The 16,271-nt window shown below is 39.7% G+C and overlaps 1 protein-coding gene across 18 annotated transcripts in view; it reads right to left on the reverse strand.

The window, feature by feature from the left end:
- LRRC8D (leucine rich repeat containing 8 VRAC subunit D) overlaps positions 1 to 16,271 on the reverse strand; it is a 109,159-nt gene that overhangs the window by 10,828 nt on the left and 82,060 nt on the right. The window contains exon 1 of one of the 18 annotated variants that reach the window (XM_070592472.1): positions 470 to 997. The exons of the other annotated variants lie outside the window; for them this stretch is intronic. The gene's annotated coding sequence lies outside the window, so the exon portion shown is untranslated. Of the gene's footprint in view, positions 1 to 469; positions 998 to 16,271 lie in introns of those variants that run through there. 18 annotated transcript variants of the gene reach the window in all.

Raw genomic sequence — 16,271 nt, forward strand, 5'->3', positions numbered from 1 at the left:
TCAGGCCAACAGAATTTCACAAATGCTTCAGTATCTACAGGCCTCACTTAGTGTACCCCCTACCAGAAACTTTATTTCATTCAACAAATCTTTATAGAGTATCCTCTATGTGCTAGATACAGGTTCTGGGGATAAAAAGAATAATAATATTAAAAAAAAAAATTGGAAGCTGTCCTTACTGAGAAAGCAGCCTAGAGGAAACAAACAGAAAAGGAGCTAGGGCAATGGTCTGGTTAGTCCCTAAAACGAGAGCCTAATGGACCTTAATAAAGGCTCCAGAGAAACCCTTCCTGCACTCAGAGTGAAGGCCTGGTCAACCTTTACCATTCTAACTTCGTCCAGTTGGCGAGGCGGCCAATAGGATTTCTCAGGGGAACTTTGTGTGCATTTCTAAACTCTCTGCTTCTTTCCATCTGTAAGACAGACATCTCAAGCCAAAATTGCCCATTTTCCTTTTAAGTTTACTCACCTTTAATATTGGTTCTCTAGAGTTTGACTCACAGGTTCCTAAGGAAAGTAAATTAGGACAGAGCTCCCTGATATCCTGAGCAGCTTTCCATGGTCCCGGGACATCTTTCTCCTCCAGTTGTCTTTGGGACAGAAAGCCCCTCTGATCATCGACTCATGGCTATCTGTTCTGGATGTGGACAGCTGGGAGCCCACCCCAGTACTTATTCCTTGTTTGGTAAAGACTGCCAGGAAGCACCTGAGGACCCTGCCCTGCTCATCTTACCAACCCTCAAAAAACTTCTCAAAGTTAGTGAGAGACAAGGATGCTCAGATACTGATACAATATGCCTTTGTTAGGTAGCTTATTTAGGCTACTCGACAGTATCTTAGGAGACCCTAGCCATCAGGACTAAAATGAAGGCAGTTAGACAATGCTTACTCATGACACTTGCTGAACGGTAAATTCCATCTGTCTCCCTTTCTCCCTCCACCTGGGTCTGAATTCCTACCCTCAAGGGAGGAGAGTTTCTTTTATCTGCATGTCCTTAGGGCATGGCACAGGACAGACATTTAATAAAGGTCTGTTAACAGAATAAATCACGCAGAACTAGAACAGAGTTCTAGGAGAGGTCTCAGAGGGCAGTGAACTTGTACGCTAAAGACTGTTACTATTAATTATAGTGACATATAAGGTCACTATTAATTATGCCACAGTCAAGATGATCAGCTCTGACGGACGTTCTTCAACGTCCAGATGGACAACCCTTTTTAACAGGTTATTCTGAAGATAACTCATTCTGATAGACCATCTGCATGCAGTCTGGCTCATAATTAAACATTCTGTAGGAAAACAGAGACAAAGGTAAGTTTGGGCACACCCTCACCAGGAGATAAGACCAAGATCAGCTTCCTGATGGAGGGCAGGTGATAAGCTGGCATGAGCTCTGGGGCAGAAGCAAACGAGCACCATTTTAGCACACCGCCAGGTGATATAAAAAGCCAGGGAGGAAGGAGCTCCCGAGAGGCAGACTCCCTGAGACAATGAAGCTGCCAGAGCCTCAGGCCTTCCTTCTCCTTGTCCTCAGTGGGTTTTCTGCCCTTCCGCATAGGCAACGGATGCGTAAGTTCTGTCTGTATGTGTATGCACAGTTTACTGGAGTCAGTAAACACTTAAATCAGAATACCGTGTCCAAATGTTGAGCAAGTGCCCAGGACACAGTAAGTGCTCAATAAAAGTTAGCTGCTCTTATTATTCAGTGTGTTGAATAAGGCATTTTATACAAAGAACTCTATAAAAATTCTCTTTACCACTAGGTACTAAGAGAAGTTTGTCTTTCATGATGTACTAATATAAAGAGCCATGGAATCCAGATGTTCTCCACTTAGCTTTGGCTTCCAGGAAATTCAGCTAGATTTTATATAAGCATTATAAGCATTAACCCTTAGACTGAGTTTTCATTTAATTATTCACATATTCATTTATCCCTCCATTCATGAAATATATACTCAAGTGTTAACACAATGCAAATTCCTGGAGAAACCTTGGTGAGCAGATTCAGACATAGTTCCTCTCTCAGAATTCAGTCAAGGGGAGAGAAATACTCACCTAGCTGAATATACAAAATGGTCAACTGAGAAGAGCTACCAAGAAGAGGGACAGGCTGAGGCAGATGTGTCTTGCAGTCCAAGAAGATGAAGCTTCAGGACCCCTCCCTTGCACAGGCCGCTTTCAAGCCTACTTTTCTATCTCTAACTTTGTGTTCTTTTCCTTAGAAAGAGCTCCTCAAATTGCATAAATTTTGGATCAGAAAACCCAAACCTTCCCCTGGTTGCACAGTATTATAAAGACAGATAATAGGGGAGTTTCCTCCAGTTGGCAAGATCAGGGAGGAACTTTCTGAGAAGTCAGGCTGAAGTGAGGTGTGAAGAAAGGGTGCAGGGGTAGGCTGGACCAGAATGTCCAAAGGTCCTGTGGAGAGAGAGAAAGAGAGCAAAGAGCATCTGAGGAACTGAGAGAAGGGCAGTAGCCTGGAGCAGAGGGAGAGAGCTGAGTATGCGGTATGACATGACACAGGGCCCCATAAGCCAAGTGAAAGTTTTTGATGTCACCAAACTAAGGGCAGTGGAAAGCCACTGATGTATTTTTAGCTGGAGATGGGAGATGGGTGAAAATCAGATTTGTGTCTCTTAAGCGATCACTGTGGGCTTGGTGTAGCTCAGTGAGGGAACATGGGAGATTAGGGAGGCAGCTATTGTATTACTCTGGGAAAAGGATGGAGGAAAAGCCTAGGCTGTGAGTGGTGGAGAAGCGAGTGAGTAAAATGGGTGGATGGTTGAGCTAAGAGGCCAAAGTAATAACAACAGGACTTCATAATAGATTGTAGGGGGAGGGTGAAGGAGAGAAAGGTCAAGGATGACTCCCAGATTTCTTTTAATTCTCCACTTCATCGTGCTGCCCCTTTGTTCTTTTATACACATTTACATGATTTTATTTTAACTGAATCTTTTTTCATAAACCCTTCAAATTCTTCTTTTCCTCACACATCTTTCAGAATCCTTTTTGTTTTTTAATTCTTTTTAAAAGTAGGCAGATTAGATGTAACAAATGAAAAGACACATAAGTCCTCACGGGCTTGGGCATGAAAATATACCATGAACTCTACAAGCATTGTCTGAAAAACAGTATCTTAGTGTTATCAACATACAGGTGGTTGATAACTATCTTTCTACAATACTTCCGGAGCAAACCACAATTTTAAAACCAAAAATAGTTCTGTCTTCATCTATATTTAGAGAACACATACATATAAAGCACTGTACTGCACAACATTAAATATAATCTAATCAAAAGGGAGCTAGCTTATAATATTGTAAGAATCCTACAGTCAAAGCCTGTGAGTATTCATGCCAGTAAAATCTGGTTTCTGGAATAAACTAAAACAAAAACTAGTGTGAAAAAACAAAAACCAACACCATAACACCAAGAAATATTCATTGTACCTTCTAGTGGAGATAGGGAAAGCGAGCATCATTTCATTCTTCACTGTGTTTTCTTTAGGTCAATATTAAAATTAGTCTACATTTTATAAGTAAACGACAGCCAAGCAGTGCGATAGCAGTGAAGGCGGAGCACAGATATATGGGGGCTAACAGAATGAAAACAAAACCAAATACTTTAAACCTGTACAAAGGTAATCAAGAAATGACATAATTCATGCACAAATAATCTAGAGTCTCTTTGTACTGAGCTAATAATTTAAAATAGAATTTTAATTCTTAGCAAGTTGGTAGCATGATGGATAAGAATGTGGCTTAAGGAGTTAGTCTGCTTGAGTTTTCATCCCATTTCCACCTCTTACCAATTCATCTGTAAAATGGGAACACAAATTATGTCTCGCATCACTTGCTGTGTAAACCTGCGCCTTCATTTTCCTCATCAATGAAATGGGGACAAAACACCACTGTGATGAGATACACACACCACCCTGTATAATGGTGAGCACATTCACTGAATGTCCTCACCTCAGCTACTCTTCTAAATTGGCTCTACACAACCCGAAAAATCGGGGGAAGGTTGGGAACACTGAGGAAAACCCACGATTTGGAATGTGGTGGCAACAGAGAGGAGGAAGGACCCTAACGGCTTTGAGGGGGGAAAACAATCCATGAAGAAAAGAGAAAATCAAGAAAACTAAGATAAGGAAGGGACTTCAAGAGAAAGAAGGTATAAATCAGTCAAATACTGCAGACATTAGGGATAATCAAGGCCCAAAAATCATTAATGGCCTCTGACAATAAAATCTCTATTATAGTGGAATTCATTATTGACATCAGAAACCATCTTAAAGTTAACTAAAAACTCTTCCAAAGGATTAGCTTTTAAAATAATAAAAATAGAGCGTTATTTTAGTGATAAATTTATCTGAGTATCAGTTTTGCCTTATTTCAAAGGATTTGAGGAAAAAGGGGAATGTTTTATTCATATTCAAATTACTTAATCCTGTTTCTAAGTACTTAGCGTCTATTTGTATAGCTCTTGTGAAAATCACAGATGATCTTTAGAAAAGCTGGTCTGACAGGACACTTAACTGTAAGCCCTTCACTAGCAAGGGTGTGCCTATCAGCTGTTTCACACCCACTGGCACACCCACTGGGAATTCAAGACTAAAGTATCAGATATCAGATGTAAACTAAGGTCTAAATCTTATAAATGATAGAATTAATTCATCTGAGGTGTTATAATTTTTGGAATGACTAAATGTTATCTTCCTTTCTTCCCCATGAGAGGCGAAAAACAGTAAAACAGATCATTATAACCAAGAAACAATTTGCTCATTTGTGTGATTTTACATGCAACACATCAGAACTATAATTATAATAATGGCTACTGTCTTGATGGATCAATATCATTAGGTAGAGGCTGCTAATGCTAAGAAACATTTAAGATAGAGGCTGGCTGTTCAATCAGTCATCAATTTATTCTTAAATACTATACATTGTGTTAGGCATTAGAGATTTGTAGTTGAAGACAATCTATCTTACCCATCATAGACTTCAAACCTTTGTTGTCATGAAGCCGTCAAGCTCATACCACTTACATTTCCAACAAAGATTTGGCTTCGGTAATAAAATAGGTGCTGAGAACATATACACAGTAGAGCAAGATAAATACAGTCCTTGCCCTCCCAGAGCTTAAAGATCTGTCCGTGCTTACCTTAAGAATTCTAGAAAAGATGAAGCATGAACCACTACCACCATTCTGCCCAGAATTATTTAGAGTAAACATCCTAATACATCTTAATCTAAAATGACAACAAAGTAAGTGTATGAATCCCAAGAAAACTGATAGCTGAGACCGGCAATATGCAATATGCAATAAGTACACATATAATTCACCATCTGAACAGGAAAACTTTTGAGAGTGACAAATGCTAAACAAGGTGAGATGCCAGGACAAGGTGTAACTGGGACTCTCCCAGGAAAACCAGGAGTGTTCTCAACCAAAGTACAGGACACATGGGCTAGAAACAGCTGATGTCATTATGTAAGGCTGATGCATAAACACAAGTCTAGATTTTTCTAGGCAAATTATCTGTAGACACATCCTACCTTAGATATTTCATGCTATAGTTGATTCAAAGCAGTTGATGTCTCAGGATAGTCTTTACGAATGGGGACTGACCTTTTAACATGGTGTCATGTTGGATATTACAATCATAGGAAGTCTAGAATTTTTTAAAAAATGAAATAAACACAAACCATCTAAACAACATTTCCCACCTTTTCCACAGGATAAATTAGGAAATGATAATATTTTTACTACACAAAGTGGGAAACTGCTGAAGCTGCTCACGGCTGGGGCCCTGCATGGTGGGCTGAGAGGACCTGTATTTCGGCAAACACATACTTATTGTTACTAGTATGCCATGGCCCACCGGGCCGAGAAATCGACCCAAATTCTGCAACACATTGATAGATAATGTTTATTTACACATCTGAGTGAAGAATACAAGATGGCAGGAAATGAATGATAATTCCACTTAGAGAATAAATAAAACATTCTGAAGATGGTCTTGTTTCAAGACAAGAAAGGGGCCTGGAGTTTTATAGAGGCAGGTGAATGAGGAAGTCATCTGAGAATCTTATGGGAGTTAGAAGAAAGAATAGAGATGGGTCTTATCTCAGAATATTCTACAGCAAAGTACTCCTTTTTGGTTTCCCAGAACATGAAAGGGTGGGGGATTTTCCAGGAGTAGGGGTCAGGAAAGTGCAATATTGTCAGACCCAAATTAGAAATGGGCAATAAGGAACGCATGAAAGGTTTCAACAAGGGGGCAATGAGATCAGCACTCCAATTTAGAAAGAATTCTACACAGAGTATGGAAGTGGGACTGGAGAGAGGAAAGACTGGAGGAAGGGAAATGAATGAGAAAGTTACACTAGTCAAGACGATTTCCAGGTAAATTCAATTGTTCAGGTTGAATAGCTAGCATGGTGTAATAAATTTAAGCAGAGATGCCCAGTAGTCAGTTGACCTGAATCTCAAGAGAAGTATCTGGGATGGAATTACACATTTATGACTAATCATAAATTAGTATAGAAGATGAGATGACCCAAAGAGAGTACATATAGAGAAAAAGGTCAAAGAATCCTGAGCACCACTAACATTTAGGGAAGAGGCAGAAGAAAAGGATTCAGCAAAGGAGAGGGAGAAGAAAGAGGCAGAGAAGGAGGAAGACAACTTTGTCCTGGGAGCCAAAGGAGGCAAACACTTCAAGAAGAGGGCGGCAAGCGGCATCACACATCACAAGCTGGTCAAGAAGTTAAGGAGTAGAGTGACTGCTAGATCTGGCGTTGAGAGTCATGGAGACTTCAGCCCAAGCACCCCCAGTGAAGAAGTCTGGCTCACTGTGGGCAAGGAGTAAGTGGGAAAGGGAACTTTTGCTTCTGGGAAGTTGCCTGGGGAGGGAAACAAAAGGCTGGGACAACAGCAAGCAGGGGAGGCAGGTTGGATGGAAGCATGGCATTTTTTAAGATGGGAATGGAGCAGGGAACTAGAAGTTAAAAATAACTGGGTGAGAAAGTACAGAGATGTTTTTTCATACGGCTGTTTCTTATTTTGAGCATAAAGTTAAAACATATACAGTAAACACATTTCTACTGGAGCTCTAACTCAAGTATGTAGCATATGTTCTGACTAAATAAAGGTATCAAGAATGAAGAATTCATAGTTCTGCAGAAAGTCTTAAACAGAGTTAGGATATATATTGTGTGCTTTTCCCTTCACTAAGTTGGTAAACATTAACCTTGCTAACCACCATATCACTTATCCAGTCGTAAAACTTTAAAGGGTACTTTTTGGGAAAAGTCTAAAGAAAAAAAAAGGTGCCTTGCAAAAGTAATTCCACAACTCATGTAACTCTGACAAGAAAACACAGCACATGGACATATGTTCAAGTAATCCAAACAGTGGCGGGCTTCCTCACCCGCTGAAAACTCCCTGTGAAGGTCAAGCATCGAAAGAACTCAAGTCAGACTACACTGAAAGGAAGAAGGTGGGAAAAGAAATATTTATTATTCCTCAGGAGAGTGTTAGTGACCCATAGCAGCTTAATTTACTTCTCATTTCCCTGGCAGCAGTACGGAGGGGAAAAGATGATGTCAGGCGGAGTGGTGTACACGGCTGGCGTCTTTGAGTGGCAATCCCAGGCTGTACCTCATCCTGCAACACTGAGGCTCCTGCAAATATACAAGAGGAGACAGGAAGAGAACCAGCCCTCTTGAGTAACCAAGCTCTCACATACTGGAGCTCATCAAATGGTCACATTCTCCCGAAGCAGTACTATTTCTGTTCCATTTTTATTGAGAGAAAACTGAGGTTTAGAAAGTTGGAGTTTGACCAAGGTCATGCAGAGAAAATATGGCAGTCCAGGATTCAAACCCAGATCTCACTGGCCCGACCAAGCCCATCCCTGCCCTCTTCAGCTTGTTTTAAGTTAGAGATGAGCTCAAATTAAATTAAAATTTACAAATTCTTAGAAGGAATCCTTAAGTGAAGGAGACAAGGCCCTGAGGTTCGAAGGCTGCTTCAGGACACAAGGAACAAAGTCTAAAAAGTGAAATTACAACCTGACTGCCATTTATTAACAGTATTACCTAATGTCTTTACCATCATCTTGGTTTTTAAAAGCACTTGGACAGATTCCAACTCATCTGATCCTTACAAATTGCTGAGAGACAAAGAAATAGGGTCAACTTCATTTTTTAGCTAAGAAACTGCTGCAATAAGGAAATGGCATAGCTGAGATTACAAACGGAGAGTTCTATAACATCAAGTGTCCTAGAGCAGACTCTCAATAAGTGTTCAAGTGTCTCACAATTTCACATATCTTCAGAAGGAGCTGTTAACAAAGTCAGAGCAAATATTCAGTATAAGCTCTTCTTTAAACTTAAGTTATGAAGATTTCCTTTTTATTCTGAATTCATTTTAATAGAAACTAGAACTGTAATTCTTTTCTTTTTTACAGATAGGCACTTGAGCTAATATCTGTTGCCAATCTTCTGTTTTTTTCCTTCTTCTCCACAAAGTCCCCCGGTACATAGTTGTATATTCTAGTTGTAGGTCCTTCTGGTTGTGCCATGTGGGATGCTGCCTCAGCACGGCCTGACAGCAGTGTCATGTCTGTGCCCAGGATTCGAACCTGTGAAATCCTGGGCCGTGGAAGCGGAGCACAGGAACTTAAAATACTGAGCCACGGGGCTGGCCCCTGGAACTGTAATTCTTAAAGAGTAAATAACTCACTTGGGCCAGCCAGTTTACAAGTGCAAAATATGTACTGATTACCACTGTGAATAAAGTACCAGCATAGCTCTGATTTTAGGAATCTTACAGGAGGGGCCAATGGACCTACATTAGAGCTAAGATCCTTAGTGAGGGGACAGGCTATATTACTACATTCTTATAATTCTACTTTGCCAAATAAATTTCCTTTAGTGCTTCTGAGAAGATGATACACCGCTGGTGCCCCTATAAACATTCTCTTCTCTTAAATTAGGCAATGAAAAAATTGGCATTAGAAAAAAATATTTCTACCTATTACTTTTAATTCTGGAGTCATTGGTTATAACCAAACTCAGCAAGTTGCCTCCTAGTAACCTATACCTAATGGCTACTTTCCATAAAATATGGCACATGAGGAGGCAGTGTGTTTCTTAAATGCCTTGAGTCTTTCTTCACTAATAACACAATCACAAGCAGAAGAAAAATCAGACCTGAACAGCACTAGCATCGCCGAGACAGGAACACCACTGGTATAAATTACAGGCCTTCTCTAAATCAGAGACCACCATCCATTTCACAGAGAGCTTCCTGCCCACTAAAATCTGCCTTAGTTGGTTTTCTTTCTGTTATTGTTGTTGAAAAACAGAGACACTGAGCCAGCCCAGGCAGCATCATGGCAATTTCAGACACGCACACACACAGAGCCTTTAAAGCTCCCATGAGGACATCTAGTTTTTAAGGAAATACTAACAGGGAACAGGTTGAGGGTATTTTCCACTGGTTTAAAGATAAAGCTTTCTACCATTAAAAAATAAATCAATCTAGAATTATAGAAACAGGAAGCAGCAGCTGGATTTATCATCCTTCATTTCCTCTGAGACTCATCGTAAGGATGGTCGTAAGGAACTCCCCAGCGAGACACAAGCAGTGGAGGGTTAGCCTCCTCCTGCCTGGACCCACACAACCTGCACGCTGTTGCTGACTGTTACAGCGCCGGTTGCCACTTGCAGTCAAACTGCTCACTTAATCTCAGAGAGCTCTCTGTGCCCAGGCGTTGCATTTTGATAAAATGAAAAATCTGACTAGAATTTAAAAACACATATATAATTGTGCTGCTCCTAGAAGAGCCTGGCTCTCATCTCTCCTGTAGGTCTCTCTCTCCTGGGCTCAGTCCCGGAGGCTTCGGGAGGACAACTCATCTTGAGGGACCCTGCAGCCTTGTTCTGGCGGCTATCTTGCAAAGAGCATGAGAGCTGGGTTCAGGCTTCTTTCAGCCACTGGTGATTGTAGCTGAAGTCTCCCATCTTTCTCGGCCTCAGCTCTCTCATCTGTGAGATAGAAATGAGACCACTGATTTCAGAGGGGTGCAAAGAACAGTAAATGAGATGTGGAATGTGAAAATACTTTGTAGATCACACATAAATAATAACAGACTAGAGTAACAGCAACATTCATCCTTGTAGAAGGAGTTTTACCAGTTCCAAAGCTTTCACAAACATTATCATTTCGTTTGATCCTCAAATTGATAAGAGTGGGATAGGTGGTGATGGTGGCATTGTCATCACCACCATCATCAACACTATTATTCTTGTTTTATAAATAAGCTAGCCTAGAGGAACATAATTGGAGAATTGTGTCCTAACTCTTTAGCAAGCATCCAAATCATATGAAAACATTTCTGGCAGCACGTGAGTGGTAAGTACTAGATTGGGAGTTACAAAAGCTGTTCACATTTCAGGTCTGCTACTCTGGGCAAGTCCCTTAACCTCTCCAGGCAATGTGATTCATCCATTTGTCACCAGGCTGGTAGAAGACAAAAATAAATTAGACCTGGTTTCAGCTCCGGAAGAACTCACTTGGAGGCAAGAGTGGGGGATGGAAAGAAGTGACATATAAACAGATTAATTACAAAATAGCTTTTACTTAAAATATAGAGTATGAACAAAGTGCCTTGGGATCACGAAGCAGGAAATGACTAATTTTGTCTGGGGGACTCATGGAAGAATTCCTCTCATCTGTAAACTGGGAAAAGACGGAAATCAGACTACATATTTGTCAACGTCCCTTTTGGGGCTAAATCTCTGAGAAAACTAGCCTTAGAGAGCTTGTCAGCAATTATCAATACACAGCACAACTTCTCTTACACATCTGCTCACAGCCAATACATCATTTAAAATAATTTAGATATCTATAGTGCTAGAAAACCGTATTTTAGAACACTCTGAAAAATAAGATTTTTCAGAATATTACTCAAATACAAATCATACTTGTAAGTCTGTGGAAGTTTGTGGGTGCTGGGTCAAAGTTAGCCCGATATGTAGGAATTATGAGACTAAATCCTAGAGCAGACTGTCTAGGTTAAACTCTTGACTTTACCAGTTACTAGCTGTATTAGGCAAGTTACTTGATCCCTCTGTGCTTTAGTTTCCTCATCTTTGGTGGTGGTAGTGGGAGGAGGAGCAGTAGGAGGAGGAGTAGTAATAATAATAATAATGATCATGCTACCTTCCTCATAGAGTTGTTGTTTTAAATGAGCTAACATATACAGACTTAGAAGAGTTCTTGGCACCAAATATTGGCTTTCTAAGTTAGTTGCTGTTGTGATCCGTGAAAGTATAGTAATTGGCATTTTTGGATAGCTCTTATAAAAATACTCTCATAAGCCTGAAAGTTTCTTATTTGGCCTCAATTCACAATTTTCACTTTTTAGAAATTTATGGGAAGTTCAATTAATCAATGATGAAATATAGGTTGAAATATAGGTCAGAAATACACTTAAGCAGAATTTTGGGGAATGTAATACACTAAATATGATTTTAAAAACTTATTTCCAGTGGCAGATATGAAACTGACATGGACAATATAGGTTTAAGGTAACAGAATCGGAAATGTTTGTATTTTAGAAAATTGTATTCTTTTAAAGTGACTACATCAGAGTTTTGAATATTTTGGAAAAATACAGAAAAGCAGAAAACAAAGGGGAGGGATGGCCATATTCTCTCAAAATTTCTTTTTTCCTACTGTTTTAGTCTTATATTTAAAATGTAATTTACAGTACATCAGAATTAAAAGAATTCAAGGTAATGTTAAAGATGTAAATTTAGGCATCCATCAAAAATATGAGCATTTTAAATAACAAAGTTATTTTCATTTTTTCTCACTAAATTCACACAGGATTTTAGGAAATTATTTGGGTCGTTAACAGTATTTTATCATTACTATATAGTAACTGTCAGGTGAAATGGACTATATCCAGATAAAATTAAACTTCTGTAAACCAAACTGCATGTTTTAATTGGCAGCATTAGCAACACTCACCAAACCAAAAGATTCTGCATTTAATATTTAGTAGGTTAAACATCATTCATCTACTGGCTCTCAACCAACATCAATACTTACTGACTCCTGGGACCTGTGGTTTTTATTAGTCAATAATGCTTAGGTTCAGGCCTCAAAATTAATCATTAAAACTTGGTGCTACAAAAAATGTTCACCAGAACCCCAAAAGAATAAAGAGACGGACAGGATATTTATCCTACTCATACTATGTTCTGGAAAGAATAGGACAATTTTTCTCAATACAGAACAAGTTTGCTTTCTGACTGTTCTTGATGCTTTGTAACATAGACACAGGAAATGAAGCAAAATAATTGAAGCTATAATGTACTGAGAGTCAAGTATGTGCCAGGCACACTGGAGGAGGGTTTTACAAAGACTATTTCATTTAATGGGTACACCTCCTTGAGGCAAATTTCTTCCCTAATTTTACACGTGAAAAAAAAAGTAAAGCTTAGAAATGTTAGATAATGTCCTTGTAAAGTTAAAGAGCTAAAAATTGATAGACCAGGAAGCAAAACTAAACACACATACACACACACACTGTTTTGCAAGTTGTATAGGTAATCATTTTAGAGAAATATAAAGAAGGAAGGCATTCAAAAGTTTCTTGATGAGAGTATTAGATTAGTCTACTTAATTCTAGTAATCAGGAATTACAAATTATATGATAATATAAATTTATAACTGCTTTCTGGACACATGATCAAAAATTTAGGAATAAACTTTACAGGAACAGATAATTTTAGGTACCCCTAGAAGATCAAAAGGGCACTCAGTTAACCAATCCTTATAATCGAAATTAATTAAATACAAAAAGTACAGTGATATTATAATAATTTTATAGAAAAGGTTTATTTAAGATAGGATTCAACATTCAAATAATTCAGTGCCATTTATTAAGTTTCTATTATGTACCAGGAGTTATACTCAGAAGGTAGATGAATAAGATTCTTTCATTCATTCTTTCATCTGCCTAATTATATCGTGTGATGTTCTGGTATATTTGGTACAATGATTTATAGCTCCTAGATTACCTGGGGGGCCACAAACTATTCCAATTAGCAAGTTTCTAGACTGCCCTGCCTTTTACTGTTTTTTTTTAACAAAATATTAAAATAAGGCAGCTAGTCCATGTACCAAGAGAGCTGTTAATTTAGGCTCCTACAAAAGAGAATTTAACAGTTAATCAATCCTTCTAAGACAGCTTTACGATAAACGTGACTCTTAGAACACCAGATTGTTCCAGGAGAAACTATATTCAAAGTCAATCCCATTTTCTCAAAACACTTACTTCTTTGGGTAGCCCCAAGTTCTATTCCTAGAAGAAATAGTAAAGTTCTGGTAGGACTCTAGTTCTGACACTGATTAACTATTGGATCCTAGCAACGGCAATTCAAACCTCCAGGTCTCAGTTTCCTTATCTGTAAAATTGGACGACTGTATGAGGTTGTTTCTTCTTCCTGATACAAAATTCTAAGATTCAGTCATGCTGAAAATACAAATTCAAATATATCCTTCAGCGAAAGCCATTTGCCTCCCATCCCCACTCCAAGGGGGAGCTAGCTGGTCAGAGTAGCTGAGTCCCCACACTACTTTATTCACAGTTTATTAGGGTCATTATTAGGATATAATTATCTTTTTACCCAACAGACTGCAAGTTATTCTAGAGGAGAGACTGCATCTTTTTGATCTTTGTACATTCATCATCTAACAGATTCTAATTGCCTAGTATACAAAAGATATGCAATAAGTGTAATAAATTTTTGGAACCCCTCTATCAAGCATTCATTTGGTACCTCTTTATTTGGGTCCTAGACCACATTCTGGAGATATACCAAAGTTCCCACCCATAAAGTATGTGCAGCTTAGAAGCAGGGCAATCATGTGTGATGATGAATAATAAAAGTTTAGTACACTTTAAGTCATAAGTTTAAGTGAGTTCCCTAGGAGAAAACATGTTCTTGGAGTTTAAGATCTCTAAGATCCTTCAATGCTTTCCCATTTTGTGACCCACCCTGCAGAGCCTTACCATTTTTTCCTCCTCCATTCCTCTTCTATATTATGGGCATGAATCTGTGTCATGCTTATCTTTAATGATTCAACTCTTCAGGAGAAAAAACAGTCTCGAAAGGGCAGAGACTGATTCAGAGATGGAAAAAACTAAAACACTTCAAGACAAGCAAAAGAAAGAGTTTAGGAAAAGTCAACAAGAAATTTTAATGGGGTGGTGTAAGTTATGAGTGATGTTACATCAGGCCAGGGCAGGGAAAAGAAAAGAAGTAAAGATATATGTTTTTTGGCCTGAAGTGTTTAGCTTTCCAATTCCAAAACACAATTTCATGTAACACTTGTCTTTTCTTTGGTATTTATTTTTCTTGTTCATGCACATCCCTCGCGGTTAGGAACAAAAGGGAGTGAAGGCTGCTGGCACTCGTGCACGAAGGCACAGTGGAAGACAGGAAGCCCAGCTCCTGAAGGGTGGCCAAGAAGCCCTCTGGGACCCTTTGTGTTCTGAACATGACAAATCACAACGGCCTCTCCATATGAATAAACGCTGACAGGTTTGTATAGAAGAGCTTAACTAACACTCTTGTGTTTCTTCTAAGGTGAGCTGGGTACATATTACAAATCCAGATTCCTGGGCTCCACCCAGACCTACCCGCTTCTCCATGAGCCCCCACAGATCTGCAAAAGAGTCTCTAACAGGCTGGAATGGAATGAGCAGTAAAGCAAACAAAATGCAGCTTGAGAGCCCTTGCCAGCAAGGCTGAGCCGAGATGACTCAGCAGGTTAGAGCTGTGACCCTTTACTTCTGGAGTCATTATTCTGGTTCTTATCCAGTGGCTACTACAAATGCACACACACGGACTGGCTTTACTCCAGAGCCCATCTGAGAACACCATGGAGTGGCTAACACAACTTGGCACAATACACGGGCAGGTTTTTTGGAAGACAGGCAGACCCAGGCCTTGGTTGACAACCAGCTCCAAAAGTTTGGCTGAGAACACCAACAAAAAGTCATGGTCTACCTTAACTTCTGTGCTTTAGAAAGGGCACAGAAGTTGGAGAAAGAAGAAATGAAGAGCCTGGTGGGAGGTGGGATTGTGGGGTTCTGTCAGTCAAGTACTACAAATCAGTTGCCAAAGCTATTAAATTAATCACAGTAATAATAATAATAATAAATTCCCTTCGGTGATGACAGTGACTCTAGGTTTTTCCGTTCTTCAGCCGCTGCAATGCACTTGCTTCTGTTGGAGCTGAGTGGTACCATGCGATATACTCTGGATCCCGCTTACATTTAGGGTAAAATTTACCCTTGGGCTAAGTTATATACACCACTAGATGTTTGGAAGGCAGCACCGTTTGACAGTTTATGAAGAGGAATTGTTCCTCTCATCATTTTTCAGTCAAATAAGAATTAATTTTTTAAAGCCTAAAAGTGATGTGTAAAAGAAGCTTCAGATGTAGGAAGGGGGCAAGAAGTGAAAAGGGATGGGGGCCAGTTAAAATACCAGGGAAAAACGTGGCAGCCACATAAAATGTACTCCTACTCCACACTTAAAGTTTTAGCTAAAGCCGTGAAGCAGGGCAAAGGGCCATCTCAGGTTCAAGCACAGCTGGACAGACGCCTCATGTCCGTCCCTCACTGAATGTCCCTGGTGAGCAGGGCCAGGTCTAACCTACGTTTGAAGGCTCCACAGCAGGTGTCGTGAGAGGACTTTGTTCCCTTTCCTCATGTTATCACCTGGAGAAAATTCCCCACAATATTAGACTTGGCCCCTCTCTCCACCTCCTCCTTCCTCTTTCTTCTCTTTAGGACGTGCCTGCCTGCAGAGATAGTGAATTCTGGACTCCTCTCCTGCTGGAGGTAGGAGGCTTTCCCTGCTGGTTGCCAGCTTCCGTTGTCCTACTATGCCAGGGAAAGAGTGGGCAAGTCTCTCCAACTCAAGGATGAAATTTCAGAAGGCCTACTTGGCTGCAGACCCAAAGCCACATTCTTGCAAAAGTATTTTCAGTAATAAAGATGGTATTTTACTGTCTATCAGCCTGACTCCTTTCTCTCTCTCAAGTGCTCTTTAATTCTGCCATAGAGGAGGGGCATTTATGAGTCCCCTCAAACCTCAAGAGTGGGTAGGTCTCCTTGGCTTCAATATCTTATAATTTTTAGTGACTATTTATCAAAGATATATGTGCAAAAATG

This window comes from Equus przewalskii, chromosome 24, assembly GCF_037783145.1.
Source record: "Equus przewalskii isolate Varuska chromosome 24, EquPr2, whole genome shotgun sequence".
In the NCBI taxonomy this organism is placed as follows: domain Eukaryota; kingdom Metazoa; phylum Chordata; class Mammalia; order Perissodactyla; family Equidae; genus Equus; species Equus przewalskii.